The sequence below is a fragment of the Muntiacus reevesi genome, chromosome 4 (genome assembly GCF_963930625.1).
Source record: "Muntiacus reevesi chromosome 4, mMunRee1.1, whole genome shotgun sequence".
Classification (NCBI taxonomy): Eukaryota; Metazoa; Chordata; class Mammalia; order Artiodactyla; family Cervidae; genus Muntiacus; species Muntiacus reevesi.
In genome coordinates, this window is record NC_089252.1 from 159,518,574 (window position 1) to 159,534,523 (window position 15,950).

General features: G+C 40.7%; 1 non-coding gene across 1 annotated transcript; it reads left to right on the forward strand.

Moving 5' to 3' along the window:
• The first annotated feature begins 7,465 nt into the window (after nucleotides 1-7,465).
• On the forward strand, nucleotides 7,466-7,584 carry LOC136168104 (small nucleolar RNA SNORA44). Its single transcript, XR_010663257.1, has one exon. It is a non-coding gene; the product is annotated as a small nucleolar RNA SNORA44 (small nucleolar RNA).
• Nucleotides 7,585-15,950: the final 8,366 nt, after the last annotated feature.

A 15,950-nucleotide genomic window follows, 5' to 3' on the forward strand; every position in this document is an offset into this window, starting at 1 on the left:
TGCTTTTCCAAAAGGAGAACAATCTTAGGGAGGATTTTGAATGTGGTAGAGAGAAAGGAATAACTAAATGCAAATAGCATTTTCTGAATTGTCTTCATTTTTCAATGCATAGGACCCTATGGACCACTCCCCTTTTTGAAACTGTCTCCTCCCTTAACATTTGAGATCCCATCCTTTTTGCTTTGTTCTCAACCTAAAAACTTTCACCAGCTGCTTTTTCTTTGACTCTTTAAAAATTTATCCTCTTTCTTCTCTCCTCCCTTTCTTCTCTCCTCCCTTGTTATGATACCCACCAGCCAAATACTCTCTAAATCTTGACTTCTAATGCCAGCATCTTCCCTGATCTCCAGGCCTTCATTTCAGTCTGTCAACAGAACATCTTCATCTGAATATTCCATAGACATTCAAGACTCTATGTGCTAAAGACTGGGTTCAGTATTTTTCCATCACATCTTCTATTCTGTGTGCTTGTCTTAGTTAACAAAACTACCATCCGTTGAGTCCCAGAAGCTAGAAATTTTGAATCTGTGGCAGACACTGGCCACAAACTTATATCCCATTTTTCCATACCTTGCTAAACTATGATTCCCAGGTTCATTGTTATGAGTTATGGCTGATGGAATGTGGAAGGAAATGACGTGCAAGCTGCAGACTTGGCCCATACAGAGATTTCCTTGAGCTATTCTACTGTCTCTTTCTCTGTTCTTTATTGGCTAGAGGTTGTCATGGCTGGCTAAAGGTTTCGTTGTCACGGAAATGGCAATATCTCATTCTCCTAGATTCGGGAAGGAAAGTCACAGCTTCTGGATGGATTGTTACTGAGAATGCAGTATGATGGACAGTTTTATGTGTTGATTTCACTAGGCTATGGAGCCTAGTTGCTTAGTCAAATATTAGTCTATACATTGCTATGAAGGCATTTTTTTTTTAGATATAATTGACATTTAACAATCAGTAGACTTTAAGTAAAGCAGATGACTCTCTATAATGTGGTTGGGCCTCATTTGATCAACTTGAAAGCCTGAAAGCAAAGACAGGTTTATTATAGAAGAAATTCTGCCTCAAGGCTGTAGCATGGAAACCCTGTCTTTGTTTCCAGCTTGTTAGTCGGCCCTACAGGTTTTGGACTTGTCAGCCCCCAAAACTGCATGAACAAAATCTTTAAAATAAATCTCTCTCAAACTCCCCATTTTCCTGCATATCTATCTAGCTTTTGCTCCCATTGGTTTCAATTCTCTAGTGAACACTGACTAGTATGCTAAAGATGGAGCCATTCTCTTCCCATATGATCCTTTTAACATTCCTGTCACTATGTTAGTCTGTAACTGGATTTAAGCTGTGTCTGTAAACACTCCAGATACTTCCCAAGGAGAGAGATAAGCCACAAAGCTTTTTAAAGAAGTGAATCATAAGGGCCCCTTTTCTATACCATATCCTGAGGACAGGACTCCAAAAAAATGTGCATCTAGTAATTTGGAATATCTTCTTAAAAACATTCCATTTCTCAACCTCCCTGTCATCCCATATGTGTGCAAGAACCCCAAATGAGGATTGATCTGGAGAACAGCAGGGATCCTAACATAACTTGCAGCAATTCACTTTTATCTTGACGAGGGCCTAAGGTAAGATACATGGCCTTTCCTGAGAAGAAGTTAAAGTGAAAGTGAAGTGAAATTGAAGTCACTCAGTCGTGTCTAACTCTTTGCGACACCATGGACTGTAGCCTACCAGGCTTCTCCATCCATGGGATTTTCCCGGCAAGGGTACTGGAGTGGGTTGCTATTTCCTTCTCCAGGGGATCTTCCCAACCTAGGAAGAAGTTAAAGGAAGGAGGGAAAGAAAAACAATGAAAGTGTTGGCTCAGGCATTGATCAGGCTCAGGGGGAGTGGATGTGGGAATTCACCTGAATCAATATCTAATCCTGAGATTAAGATACCGTGCAGGACCTGGGCATAGCTAGAGACTGAGAGGTTCCCTGAGCTGTCGACCAAGGGGAATTTCTTCCCTTTCCCTGCACAACTTGTTGTCACAGCACGTGTGGAATCAGCTATGGTCTAGAAAGCATCCCTTTGGGGCTTCAAGATTAGTTCTAGATCTACATATCGCCTTCTGTTATTTCCCATTCAAAAAGCTTACTTGTTCTTATAGCTTTAGTGATCACCTCTCTGCTACTAACTTCCAGCTCCACTCTCCAATTCTAGTCCCCTGCTCCAGCTCCCGCTAGGACATCGTGTTGGTCCATTCCAAACCTGATCCTTCCTACGGTCCTAGCTTGGCTCACTCCAAATGGATGCAACCCACCAGCTGTTGGACCTGCTTTCAAAGATTTATGCAAATCACCTTCTCTGTCCTGCCTTCAGACCACTGCGGTCTACTCTGCTTTCACTGACCCCTTTTCTGCTCCACTCTTTCATATCCTCCTTTGCTCCTGCCTTTTCTTACTTTGTAATGGAAACTCAAATTTTAGATATACAGCCCATGGTTTAAATTATAGTACCTGCCCTCCTGGCCCCATCACCACAGCCTCCATAAAGGTAAAAAGTTCAGATATATTTATAGGTCTTATCCTTTCATTTCCCAATGTCGAATCAAGGTCATCAGCTCCCTGCAATACTCCTTGCATTCCCAGTTCTCTGCTTCTAACTGCCAAGGCTTGAAGCTTTAAAGAATTTAAAAATCCACCTTTTCTTTTATGCTCTAATTTCATTTAGCCTCAAACCTCAATGCCTCTGTATTTCTACTTCATTTCTCTAAATCAGGGCCTTATCCCACTCACACAGTGCTTTCTACTCAGTCTCCCAACCTCAGTTCTTCTTCCATCCATCCATCCTACATATCACAACCATATTAATCTTCCTTAAATATCTTTGACATCCTGTTATCCACTTACTGTAAAGACTTTCAGGGCTCATTATTTCCTATAGCATTATGTCTCTACCTGATGACCTGTTACAGAGGAGGAATGATGCTGAGCTGGGATATAGTTAGAGCTCCACCATTTATTAGTATTAGCCCTAGAAGTTAGGTAAGTTAGTTAGCTTCCTTGAACCCTAATTTTCTTATCTGTACCACAGTGATAATGTGAGAGCACTTCAAAAAAAACTATAAGCTCCCACGTAACACTGAGGGTTATTGGAGTATTAACATACTCTTTTTGTCTAGGGCTATAAAATTCCCCATAAAGTGGTTCCCAGGCAGCTAGAAGATTTCCCCTAAATTCTGGTCTTGAAATTCCCAAGGAAGAGGCTCCTAGAACATATCTGGAGTGCACTGGAGTGCTTCCAGATGCTGAGCTTACTCTGTGTTAATAAAGGGGTTATAATCTGAGGAGAGGTATCTTTGGGATCAGAGAGAGGATTTTTGTGATCCTCAGTTCAAAGGTGGTCAGGAAAGCCACTGCAGAGTGCCCAGAGTGAGTGAGGAGTTGAGAAGGGGCCAGAGGGTAGAGCCTAGGGCAACACCAGCCCAGTCTAATCATTTATTAGGTTTCCTAGAGCCTAGATCAGTGCCTACTGTGTAGTAGGTACTTGATAAACATTTTAAAAATTCTTGTTATTTATTTCACATTATTTTATAACAAACATAATATTGTCATCCATAAGTGAACAGTATTTTACTAATGTTATCACATATTCATTTAATGTTGAAATTCAGAAAAGTAGCTCTTTTGATTCATGGGAATCAAAAGTTCTGCTTTTAGATATATTCAAATTTAGATGCTCATTGTAATCCTAAAAATATATGTTGTCTACTCAGGAGGTGATCTTATGAATTTAGAGTTGGAGAGATTTGAGTGAGAGATGTGAACTTTGGAGTCAACACCTATAATTCAGAAGATAGTGTTCAAAATTATGATTTATGGATGAGATTCCAAAGGCAGAGTATTCAGGGACTGGGCCTGGAGGCATGCCAACAGAAAAACATTTTTAAATTGCAGACTATTAAATAGTATGCATGTATTTCATTCATTCATTGAACCCCTCACTCAATAGGTATTTATTAAATACCTAGAAAGGATTAGGTTGTGTGCTGGATATTGAAAATGCATTGATGATTAAAATTAACACTGCCCTGAGAATTTAGAGTTGTGGGGTGGGAGGTTGGAAATAAACCTTAATCAAACAATCTCAGCCATACAATCACCAACATGAGAATGTATAAACTAATCCAGAGTGTCAGGGAATGTGTTTCTAAGAAAGTGATATTTACGCTAAGATCTAAAAATTTGTTAAGTCATGGGATGCTCAATAAATTCTTATCAGCAGTGACTGATGGTCTTTGCCAGCTGACTCTGTGAGAAGACTCTGACATGGAATTTCTGGGAGAGAGGAAGCAAAGCCTTTACCAGATGCAGGATTCTAGACAAACTTACCCTTTTCTGTGAGTGAAGCCAAGGGGGTATTTCAAATCACTCTGTGGAGGTTGTTCTTCACTGGGTACATAAATTCGCCTTACTTAAGAAGGGTAGTGAAATTAAAAACATGAGTTTGAAAATTACTTGGGAAAATATTGCAAGGCCCAGACAAGGTTTAAGCCCTGTTTGCACAATTGAAAAGCTGTCCCCCTAAGTCACATACTTTGGCAGGTCTTTGGGATAATTGCAGTGCAGACCCCTGTGCTTAGAACCTGCCTAACCCAAGAGCTGGCTCCATCCTGTTCTGGGAGCATAGACACACGTTTGGCATCAGGCAAGAGACTTCAGCCTGGAGCTAATACCTCCCCTTTATATAAAACCCAGCACTGGGCTTTTACAGCCTACAATGTTATTAATTCTCTTTTCCACTTGAAGCTAAGTAGGTTAAGGATTAAAGAGAGTACGTGAGAAAAGCAATTTTTCTTGTTTCACTTTTGTAATTTTAAAAGAAAATAAGGCTTAGAAAGATGGGAGGGAATTTCCCAGTAGAAACCACAGGATCAGGTTGCAATGTAATTGTCAGTGGTAAACAGAGAGCTTTGGTAGGAGCTTGCAGAGTCCAGTCATTAAAAGGCAGCTTCTAGCAGTTGCTAGAATTTTCCAAGGCTTTCCGTAGCCATGAAGTTATGCCCTCTAAGTATCTTTTTCCTCTCCTCCTTTTACACCTTGCAGAAGAATGTTCTAACCATAAAGTAGTACATTCAAGGATTAAAAAATGAATTATGGAAGCAAATATGATGCATGTGTGGAAAGCAGACCATGTAAAGCTTATATTTATCAGCTATGTTTTCATTTGGCTTTTTGTTTCTTTTTTAATTTGTGTTTTCTTCTCATCTGTCTTTGAGCACATCACAAACCTTTTGGGAAGCTGTCTGTTCATTAATCTTTCATGCTGTTTCATAGAGCAATTTTGTATTGTGTTAGTCGCTCAGTCATGCCCAACTCTTTGCGACCCCATGGACTGCAGCCCACCAGGCTCCTCTGTCCATGAGATTTTCCAGGCAAGGATACTGGAGTGGGTTGCCATTTCCTTCCCCAGGGGATCTTCCCAACCCAGGGATCGAACCCAGGTCTCCTGCACTGCAGGCAGATTCTTTACCGACTGAGCTACAAGGGAAACCCATCTGATATTTTTACATTTTATAAATGTTGAGATGTTTAGCATTCACAGGGTCAGACTGGATGCCGACTGTTTGGATGGAGCAGGTACATTCCACATAGAGTCATAGAGTTAGCCTCATTTTAGGAGCTGGACATGTTCATGACTTCTGTGGACAAGTAACAAAAATATATTCAAATCAGCTTCACCAAAAATGGGAAATTCACTTGAACAGATACTAAGGTATCTCCCAGTACCAAAGGCAGGAAGTCTGCTGAGGGTCCAAAGAGATGGAACTAGAAATCTTGGACCAGGGCAGCTATTCTCTATTGGGATCCATGTGGATTTTTTCTGGTTTCTCAGCTTTATTACTCTCACTCTCTCCATAGATTAGCTTCTCTTCTTCTTTGTGCACCGGGCCCTTCTCTTTGTCTGTTCTCTCAATTCCAGGGTCCCTGGTAAACTGATCATATTGTAATGCTCAAACTAAAAATGCTGGGGATAGAAAAACTTCTAGGCTTAGCTCAACCAATAAATGGGCTTCCCTGGTGGCTCAGTGGTAAAGAATCTGCCTGTCAAGCAGGAGATGCAGGTTCGATTCCTGGATCAAGAAGATCCCCTGGAGATGGAAATGGCAACCCATTCTAGTACTCTTGCCTGGAGAATCCCATGGACAGAGAACCTAATGGGCTACAATCCATGAGGTTGCAGAGAGTCGGACATGACTTAGCAACTAAACAACAACCACCAATGAATGGCTTTCCTCTGGGTTAGGTATACCCTCTTACCCAGTCAGCTGAAGTCAGCGGAAGGAGCAGGGTCACATTACGTGTGTTCAACTTTAGCCATGTGGAATCCTTCTCAGAGAAGGGGGATTTGCTGAGAATATCCAAACGCTTTCTGTTACATTCTCATACCTTATTTTTCACTTACTAGTCCATCTAGTCAAAGCTATGGTTTTTCCAGTAGTCACGTATGGATGGAAGAGTTGGACTATAAAGAAAACTGAGCACTGAAGAATTGATGCTTTTGAACTGTGGTGTTGGAGAAGACTCTTGAGAGTCCCTTGGACAGCAAGGAGATCCAACCAGTCCATCCTAAAGGAGAACAGTCCTGGGTGTTCATTGGAAGGATTGATGCTGAAGGTGAAACAACACAATTTGGCTACCTGAGGTGAAGAACTGACTCATTGGAAAAGACTCTGATGCTGGGAAAGACTGAAGGCAGGAGAAGAAGGGGACAGCAGAGGATGAGATGGTTGGATGGCATCACCGACTCAATGGACATGAGTTTGAGTAAACTCCGGGAGGTGGTGATGGACAGGGAGGCCTGGCAGTCCATGGGGTCACAAAGAGTCGGGCACCACAGAGCTACCGAACTGAACTGAACCAATTTCAGCTCTGAGGAAAACTCTAAAGCGGGGAGAGGAAGTGAGAAAGTCCTGGCTTGCCCACTGAAATTCTGACACAAAGTATCCAGACTCTGACAAATATTTATTGAACAAAATAGAAAGGTGGCAATGTAGTGCAGGAAAGGAAAAATAGAAAGATGGTAAGCATGAATTATAGTATTTAATTTCATAGTAATTTTCTTGCAATGAAAATTTAAAATTATTCTCATCTAGAAATGATTCCAAAATGACTGTATACCCATACACAAATGTGTACATAACAACATCAGAAGACTTCAGGGAACTGTATATTAAAGCCACCTTGAATATGATTTCACACCTTTTCATGGATAAAATGAAAAGGATCGACAATTCTCAGTGAGGATGAGAGTGTGGAGAAAATAGGAACTCTCACAGGTGGGAGTGTAGAGTGGTACAACTTTGAGAAACGGTTTGGTTACATTTAAACCTATGCTACCATCCAGGAATTTCACCCCTAGGTTTATACTCAAGAGGAATGTCTGAAGGACATATGCAGGAATGTTTATAGAACCTCTCTTTTTCTTTGTTTTTAAAACTTTTTTAGGGATCTCTAACTTCATGCTAAGAGCAGTTTGGAAAGACTTTGACAGAAGAGGTCAACATAGTATCTGCAACTTCCACTTATCTTTCCTATAATATAAAATTTTTTTTTCTTAATTAAAAAAATTTAGGGGTGCTACACTGCTTGCAGGATCTTGGTTTCCCAACCAGAGGTCAAGCCTGGGCCACCACTTTGAAAGCACTGAATCCTAACTACTGGTCCACCAGGGAATTCCCTAGAAGCTTCCTTCACCTCCGCCTCTTCTCCCTCCCCGCTTCCTCTCCCTCCTCTCCCCCACCCCCCACCCCACGTGGGGGACTGCCCAGTCAGTGGGCTGCAATGCTGATGGCTGTCACCCTTGTGACATCATGGATGACATCAATAGTGGTACAGTGCAATGCCTGTTAGTTAAGAACCAAGAGAAATAATTTACCAAAGGGTTATTTGACCACCAATGGAAAATAATTGAATAAAGGGTTATTTGACAACCAATGAAAAACAGTTCATTCCCTCCTCCCCATCCTCCTTCTCCCCTCTTCCTCCTGTTCCCCTCCTCCATTTTTCCTCTCTTCCCCTTCTTTTCCCCTCCTCCTCCTTCTACCATTGTTCTGTATATGAAAATTGACATTACAAAATCATTGTCACATGAGGAATATAGTACATTTTTTATTGCTGCCGTAACAGTACCATCAACTTGGTGGCTTGAACAATACAAAATTTATTATTTTACAGCTTTGGATGTCCAAAATCGGTTATCACAATTAAAACTGAAGTGTTTGCAGTAGGCTCTAGGGATGAGTCAGCTTCCTTGCTTCTTGCAGTTTCTAGCCGCCAATTGCCTGCTTTGGCTCATGGGAACAACTTCTTCCATCTTCAAAGCCAGCAATGTAGCATCTGACTTTTTTCCATCATCACATCTCTTTCTCTGATTAAACCCAGGAAAGTTTCTCTGATTTTTAGGGATTCCTGTGATTTGATTGAGTCCATGTGGGTGATTCTGTGTAATATTCCTCATTTCAAGGTGTGTACACTTAATCACACCTGCGAAGGCTCTTTTGCCATTTAAGGAAACATATTTATACGTTCCAGGGATTGGATGTGAATATCTTTGGGGGCTATTTTCTGCCTCCCACAAATAGACAATCAAAAATATTACAGAATGTGTCAGGCAATTGATTAGTCAGGCAATTATTTATTATTCTAGATTTTGTAATGTTTGTTACTTATCCTAATAATATTTGTAGTTTATTGTGATTTACCTTCTCATTCTTTCTCACAAATACATACTCTCTTTGGTAACTAATTATATATTTGAAATTTTATATATTTTTTTGTTAAAGATATCCCCTTAATGTATAAGCCTCAGACCTCACATGAGCTGACTAATGGCGCCTCTACTGGCCCACTGACTCAGTTGAGAACTTGATGAAATTTCTCCCACTGTAAGCTGGAGAGAGTCTGCTATTGGTTAGGGCAGATAACCTGTGGGGTCATGGGCCAGCAAGGGAGCCTGGGAAGTACAGAAATGTCTCACACAGTGACTTTCTGTCTGTGACCCTGGAAAGTCATCCATAAAAGTTTTATTCTAATAACCCCAAACCATAAACAACTTAGCTGCTCAACCATAGTACAATGGCTAAATAAACTGCAAATTTTATGCAATGGAATACTATACAGTGATTAAAAAGGAATGAATTCCTGCTACATGCACGCATCATGGATAAAGCCCATGGTTACGGTACAGATGAACCTATTTCCAGGGCAGGAATAGAGATGCAGACATACAGAATGGACATGTGGACACAAAGCGGGAAGGAGAGGGTGGGCTGAATTGGGAGATTAGGATTGAGATATATATACTACCATGTGTAAAACATATAAAGCAGATAGCTAGTAGGAATCCGCTGTATGGCACAAGGAGCTCATCTCGGTGCTCAGTGATGACCTGGAGGGGTGGGATGTGATGGTGGAAGGGAAGTCCAGGAGCAAGGGCATATATGTGTACATAGAGCTGATTCACTTCACTGTACAGCAGAAACTAACACGACACTGTAAAGCAATTTTACGCCAATTAAAAAAAAGAAGCGTAAGACAAGAGTAGATGCTGTAAGTACATACTGCATGATTCTATTTACATGAAGCTCAAGAATAGATTACAGATGTCAGATTCATAGTAACTTTTGAGAGACTGTTCCCTGGTTTGATTCCTGGGTTGGGAAAATCCACTGGAGAAGGGAAAGTCTACCTACTCCAGTATTCTGGCCTGGAGAATTCCATGGACTGTATAGTTCATGGGGTTGCAAAGAGTTGGATACGACTGAGCAACTTTCACTTCCTTTCACTGACTTATAAGGAGCATGAGGGAACATCATGTGGTGACAGAAATATTCTATTCTATATCTTGATCTGAGTGTAGATGTCTGTAAAAATTAATCAGACTGAACACTTAAAATTTTTTTTTACCCATATGTAACTTACACTAAGGTGGAGATTATTATCTTCTTTACCTCCACCATAGTTTGGCCTCAGGTCAAATAACAGGGAGGGAACAAAATCCACCCATCAACAGAAAATTGGATTAAAGATCTACTGGGCCCCGCCCATTAGAACAAGAACCAGATTCCCCCTCAGTCAGTCTCTCCCATCAGGAAGTTTCCATAAGCCTCTTATCCTTCTCCATCAGAGGGCAGACAGAATGAAAACCACAACTGCAGAAAACCAATCCTATCACATGAACCACAGCCTTGTCTAACTCAATGAAACTATGAGCCATGCCATCGAGGACCACCCAAGATGGACAGGTAATGGTGGAGAGTTCTGACAACGTGGTCTACTGGAGAAGGGAATGGCAAACCACTTCAGTATTCTTGCCTTGAGAACCCCATAAACAGTATGAAAAGGCAAAAAGATAGGACCCTGAAAGATGAACTCCCCAGGTCAGTAGGTGCCCAGTATGCTACTGGAGATCAAAGGGTAATTAACTCCAGAAAGAATGAAGAGACGGAGCCAAAGCAAAAACAATACCCAGTCGTGGATGTGACTGGTGATGGAAGTAAAGTCCAATTCTGTAAAGAGCAATATTGCATAGGAACCTGGAATGTTAGATCCATGAATCAAGACAAATTGGAAGTGGTCAAACAGGAGATGGCAAGAGTGAACATCAACATTTTAGGAATCAGTGAACTAAAATGGACCGAAATGGGTGAATTTAACTCAGATGACCATTATATCTACTACTGTGGGCAAAAATCCCTTAGAAGAAATGAAGTAGCCATCATAGTTAACAAAAGAGTCTGAGATCCAGTACTTGGATGCACTCTCAAAAGTGACAGAATGATCTCTGTTTGTTCCCAAGGCAAACCATGCAATATCACAGTAATCCAAGTCTATGCCCTGAACAGTAATGCTGAAGAAGCTGAAGTTGAAAGGTTCCTACAAGACCTTCTAGAACTAACACCCAAAAAAGATGTCCTTTTCATGATAGAGTACTGGAATGCAAAAGTAGGAAATCAAGAAATACCTGGAGTAACAGGCAAATTTGGCCTTGGAGTATGGAACGAAGCAGGGCAAAGGATAATAGAGTTTTGCCAAGAGAATGCACTGGTCATAGCAAACACCCTCTTCCAACAACACAAGAGAGGACTCTGCACATGGATGTCACCAGATGGTCAATACTGACATCTGATTGATTATATTCTTTGCAGCCAAAGATGAAGAAGGTCTATACAGTCAGCAAAAACAAGACCGGGAGCTGACTGTGGCTCAGATCATGAACTCTTTATTGCCAAATTCAGACTGAAATTGAAGAAGGTAGGGAAAACCACTAGACCATTCAGGTATGACCTAAATAAAATCCCTTATGATTATACAGTGGAAGTGACAAATAGATTCAAGAGATTAGATCTGATAGACAGAGTGCCTGAAGAACTATGGACAGAGGTTTGTGACATTGTACAGGCAGCAGTGATCAAGACCATCCCCAAGAAAAAGAAATGCAAAAAGGCAAAATAGTTGTCTGAGGAGGCCTTACAAATAGCTGTGAAAAGAAAAGTGAAAGGCAAAGGAGGAAAGGAAAGATATACCCATTTGAATTCAGAGTTCCAAAGAATAGCAAGGAGAGATAAGAAAGCCTTCCTCAGTGATCAATGCAAAGAAAGAGAGGAAAACAACAGAATGGGAAAGACTAGAGATCTCTTCAAGAAAATTAGAGAGACCAAGGGAATATTTTATGCTAAGATGGGCTCAATAAAGGACAGAAATGGTAGGGACCTAACAGAAGCCAGAAGATATTAAGAAGAGGTGGCAAGAATACACAGAAGAACTGTACAAAAAAGATCTTCATGACCCAGATAATCACAATGGTGTGATCACTCACCTAGAGCCAGACATCCTGGAATGTGAAGTCAAGTGGGCCTTAGGAAGCATCACTATGAACAAAGCTAGTGGAGGTGATGGAATTCCTGTTGAGTTATTTCCTAAAACATGATGCTATGAAAGTGCTGTACTCAATATGCCAACAAATTTGGAAAACTCAGCAGTGACCACAGGACTGGAAAAGGTCAGTTTTCATTCCAATCCCAAAGAAAGGCAATGCCAAAGAATGCTCAAGCTACCGCACAGTTGCACTCATCTCACACGCTAGTAAAGTCATGCTTAAAATTCTCCAAGCCAGGCTTCAGCAATACGTGAACCGTGAGATTCCAGATGTTTAAACTGGATTTAGAAAAGGCAAAGAAACCAGAGATCAAATTGCCAACATCCATTGGATCATTGAAAAAGCAAGAGAGTTCCAGAAAAACACCTGCTTTATTAACTATGCCAAAGCCTTTGACTGTGTGGATCACAACAAACTGTGGAAAATTCTTCAAGAGATGAGAATACTAGACCGCTTTACCTGCCTCTTGCGAAATCTGTATGCAGGTCAAGAAGCAACAGTTAGAACTGGACATAGAACAACAAATTGGTTCCAAATAGGAAAAGGAGTACATCAAGGTTGTATATTGTCACCATGCTTATTTAACTTATATGCAGAGTACATCGTGACAAATACTGGACTGGATGAAGCACAAGCTGAAATCAAGACTGCTGGGAGAAATAACAATAACCTCAGATATGCAGATGACACCACCCTTATGGCAGAAAGCAAATAAGAACTACAGAGCCTCTTGATGAAAGTGAAAGAGGAGAGTGAAAAAGTTGGCTTAAAGCTCAAAATTCAGAAAACTAAAATCATGGCATCTGGTCCCATCACTTCATGGCAAACAGATGGGGATGCAGTGGAAACAGTCGCTGACTTTATTTTTTTGGGCTCCAAAATCACTGTAGATGGTGACTGCATCTATGAAATTGAAAGATGCTCCTTGGAAGAAAAGTTATGACCAACCTAGACAGCATATTAAAAAGCAGAGACATTACTTTGCCAACGAATGTCCGTCTCGTCAAAGCTATGCTTTTTCCAGTAGCCATGTATGGATAGGAGAGAGTTGGGCTATAAAGAAAGCTGAGCACAGAATTGATGCTTTTTAACTGTGATGTTGGAGAAGGCTCTTGAGAGTCCTTTGGACTGCAAGGAGATCCAAACAGTCCATCCTAAAGGAAATCAGTCCTGAATGTTCATTGGCAGGATTGATGCTGAAGCTGAAACTCCAATACTTTGGCCACCTGATGCGAAGAACTGACTCATTGGAAAAGACCCTGATGCTGGGAAAGATTGAAGGTGGGAGGAGAAGGGGACGACAGAGGATGAAATGGTTGAATGGCATTACTGACTCAATGGACATGAGTTTGAGTAAACTCCAGGAGTTGGTGATGGACAGGAAGGCCTGGCGTGCTGCGGTTCATGGGGTCACAAAGAGCTGGACACGACTGAGTGACTGAGCTGAACTGAACTTACACTTAAGTTTTTCTTTAATTTCCATTTTGTTCTCTTCACACAGAAAGACCTTACTTGGTAGGATTTCTCCAGGGACATAGACAATGCTTATGAGAGCTCCTTTGGTCCCTTGTGGTGCTCAAACATACTCATCTGATGCCACAACTCTCTTCTAAACATTTTGGCTTGATGAGATAAATGAACAAATAATAGTAGACTATCCCTTGTGTGTCATCTGGAGAGGTGGTCTGGACGAGGAGTAGTACTTCGGTGTTTGGCAGCATGTCGCACAGAAGGTGGGGACACAGAGGTACAGAACTCTGGCCCACATTCCACTCCATGCCTTGGGGACAATTCATGGACAGAAAAACAGATTTCCATTGGCATGTTAGTTAGCTCAGAACCTGTCTTGACTAGAAATACTGGCAGCTCTACATTTCTCCTCCTTTGGTTTTTGACAGGAGAATGCTTTGTGCAAGGAGATAATCAAGGGGTCCTGGAAGCAGCAGGGCTCTTCTTCATCTTCAATGTTTTTCCCTAAGGAGCTAAGTTTATAGCATCCTTTGTGCTGCAATAGCTAAGTGCACCCAGAGGTACATAATCTCCACTCACATTCCATCTCTGCCTCCTCTGCACCATGTCATGTCCTGGACAGGCACTTGTTATGAGTTTCCAGGCCCTGGCAAGATTTAGCCTTTCTTTGTGAACCTTAGAGTGGGCCCTTTTAATTAATCTCCAAAGCATCTGGATCCTGTTTCTCAACACAGGTTAAGTAACTAAGCTTCTTGAGCCCCTCGATCTAAGCTCCATGAGAATGAGAGCGTGAACGACTTTCTGAGGGATTTGTCTCTACTCTGTAATATCTTCCTTATGTGAGTTGACAAGGTACTGGGTTCCATTCCCAGGAGTGGATGTCACCGCAGAGTGGGGGGTTATTTTAATTTCTGAAGTGGACTTGAGCAGAAGCTAGTGTGAAATCTCTTTGGGAGGAGCTGGAAGGTTTTTTCCTCTCTGTTTCCAATGGCCCTGTGTTTTCCACTCTCTGCATCCCTCCCTGGTTTCTTGCTCATTTTCTCTGTGTCCTTTTTCTGCGACACCCACCCTACTTTTGAGCTGAACTTTGCTGATTCTCTCCCATCAGTTATATCACCTAACAGTCTTCCCTGTGGCCTCACATTTCTCATGGGACAGCTAGACCGGACCACCCCACACTCTACATACTTCTTTTATTTCCCCTCCTCTCTCTTGCCTCCTTTTCAGTTTGACTAAACAAAGTACAGAGAATTTTGAGGGCCATTTACATTGATATCTTCATTTATTCACACCTCTATTTTGTTAGAATAGAAGCACAGTAATCTGTTTTTCATTTTAACCAAAATGTACCAGCAAGATTGGTTATACCTTCCTTCTTTGCATGTCTTCCAGTTAGCTTAAGGAGTTTCAGGTGTACAACAAAGCAATTCAGATTGTAAATATTTCAGATTATTTTCCATTATGGGTTGTTACAAGATACTGAATATAGTTCTTTCAGCTATAGAGTAGTAAATTTTTGCTGCTTATCTATTTTATACATAATTTTTTGTATCTGTTAATCCCATACCACTAATTTATCCCTTCCCTCTCTCTTTCCCCTTTGGTAACCATAAATTTATTTTCAATGTCTGTGAGTCTGTTTGTGTTTCATATATAGATTCATTTGTATCACTTTTTAAACATAACATGTAAGTGATGTCATGTATTTGTCTTTCTCTGTCTGACTTACTTCACTAAATACAATATTCTCATGTGGCTGAAAATGGCAATATTTTGTTCTTTTTCTATGGCCAAGTAATAGTCCATTCTTTATATATGTGCCACGGCTTCTTAAGCCAGTTGTCTGTTGATAGACACTTTGATTACTTCTTGGCTTTTGTAAATATTGCTGCTATGAATACTGAGGTGCATGTATCTTATTTGAATTAAAGTTTTTTTGTCTTTTCTAGATATATGCCCAGGAGTGGGATTACTGGATCACATGGTATTTCCATTTTTAGTTTTTTAAGGAACCTGCCTACTGTTATCCATAGTGGCATCACCAATTTACATTCTCACCAACAGTTTAGAAGGGTTCCCTTTTCTCCACACTCTCTAAGGAGTGTTTTTATGTTAGTTCTTTATCACTGGAAAATTTCCATGTCTTTGACTTTTCTTTCAATTTAGAAATTTTAAGCAAATACAAAAGTATTGTGAACTCCCATGGATCTATCACCCAACTTTAACAATTATCTAGAACTTGTCATTCTTGCTTTATTTATCCACCACATACATTTTCCTTTTCTGCAGTGTTTTAAAGCAAACACAAATACCATTTGATTTTCTTGTCCTTATTTCAATGTATTCATTGAGCTATAACATTCACAAAGAAATCCAAAGGTAGACGGAATAAGACAACCATTAAAAGTGTTCACAAAACTGTCCATTTTTATGGGTAAATTTGTTTGGAAGTGTAAAGAGCCAGTTTATTTATAGGATAACAAAGTTCCATTGTGTTTCATATTCTTGTAGCACCTCAGAGATAGGAATTCATGATAAAAGGCATCTATTTTTCTACT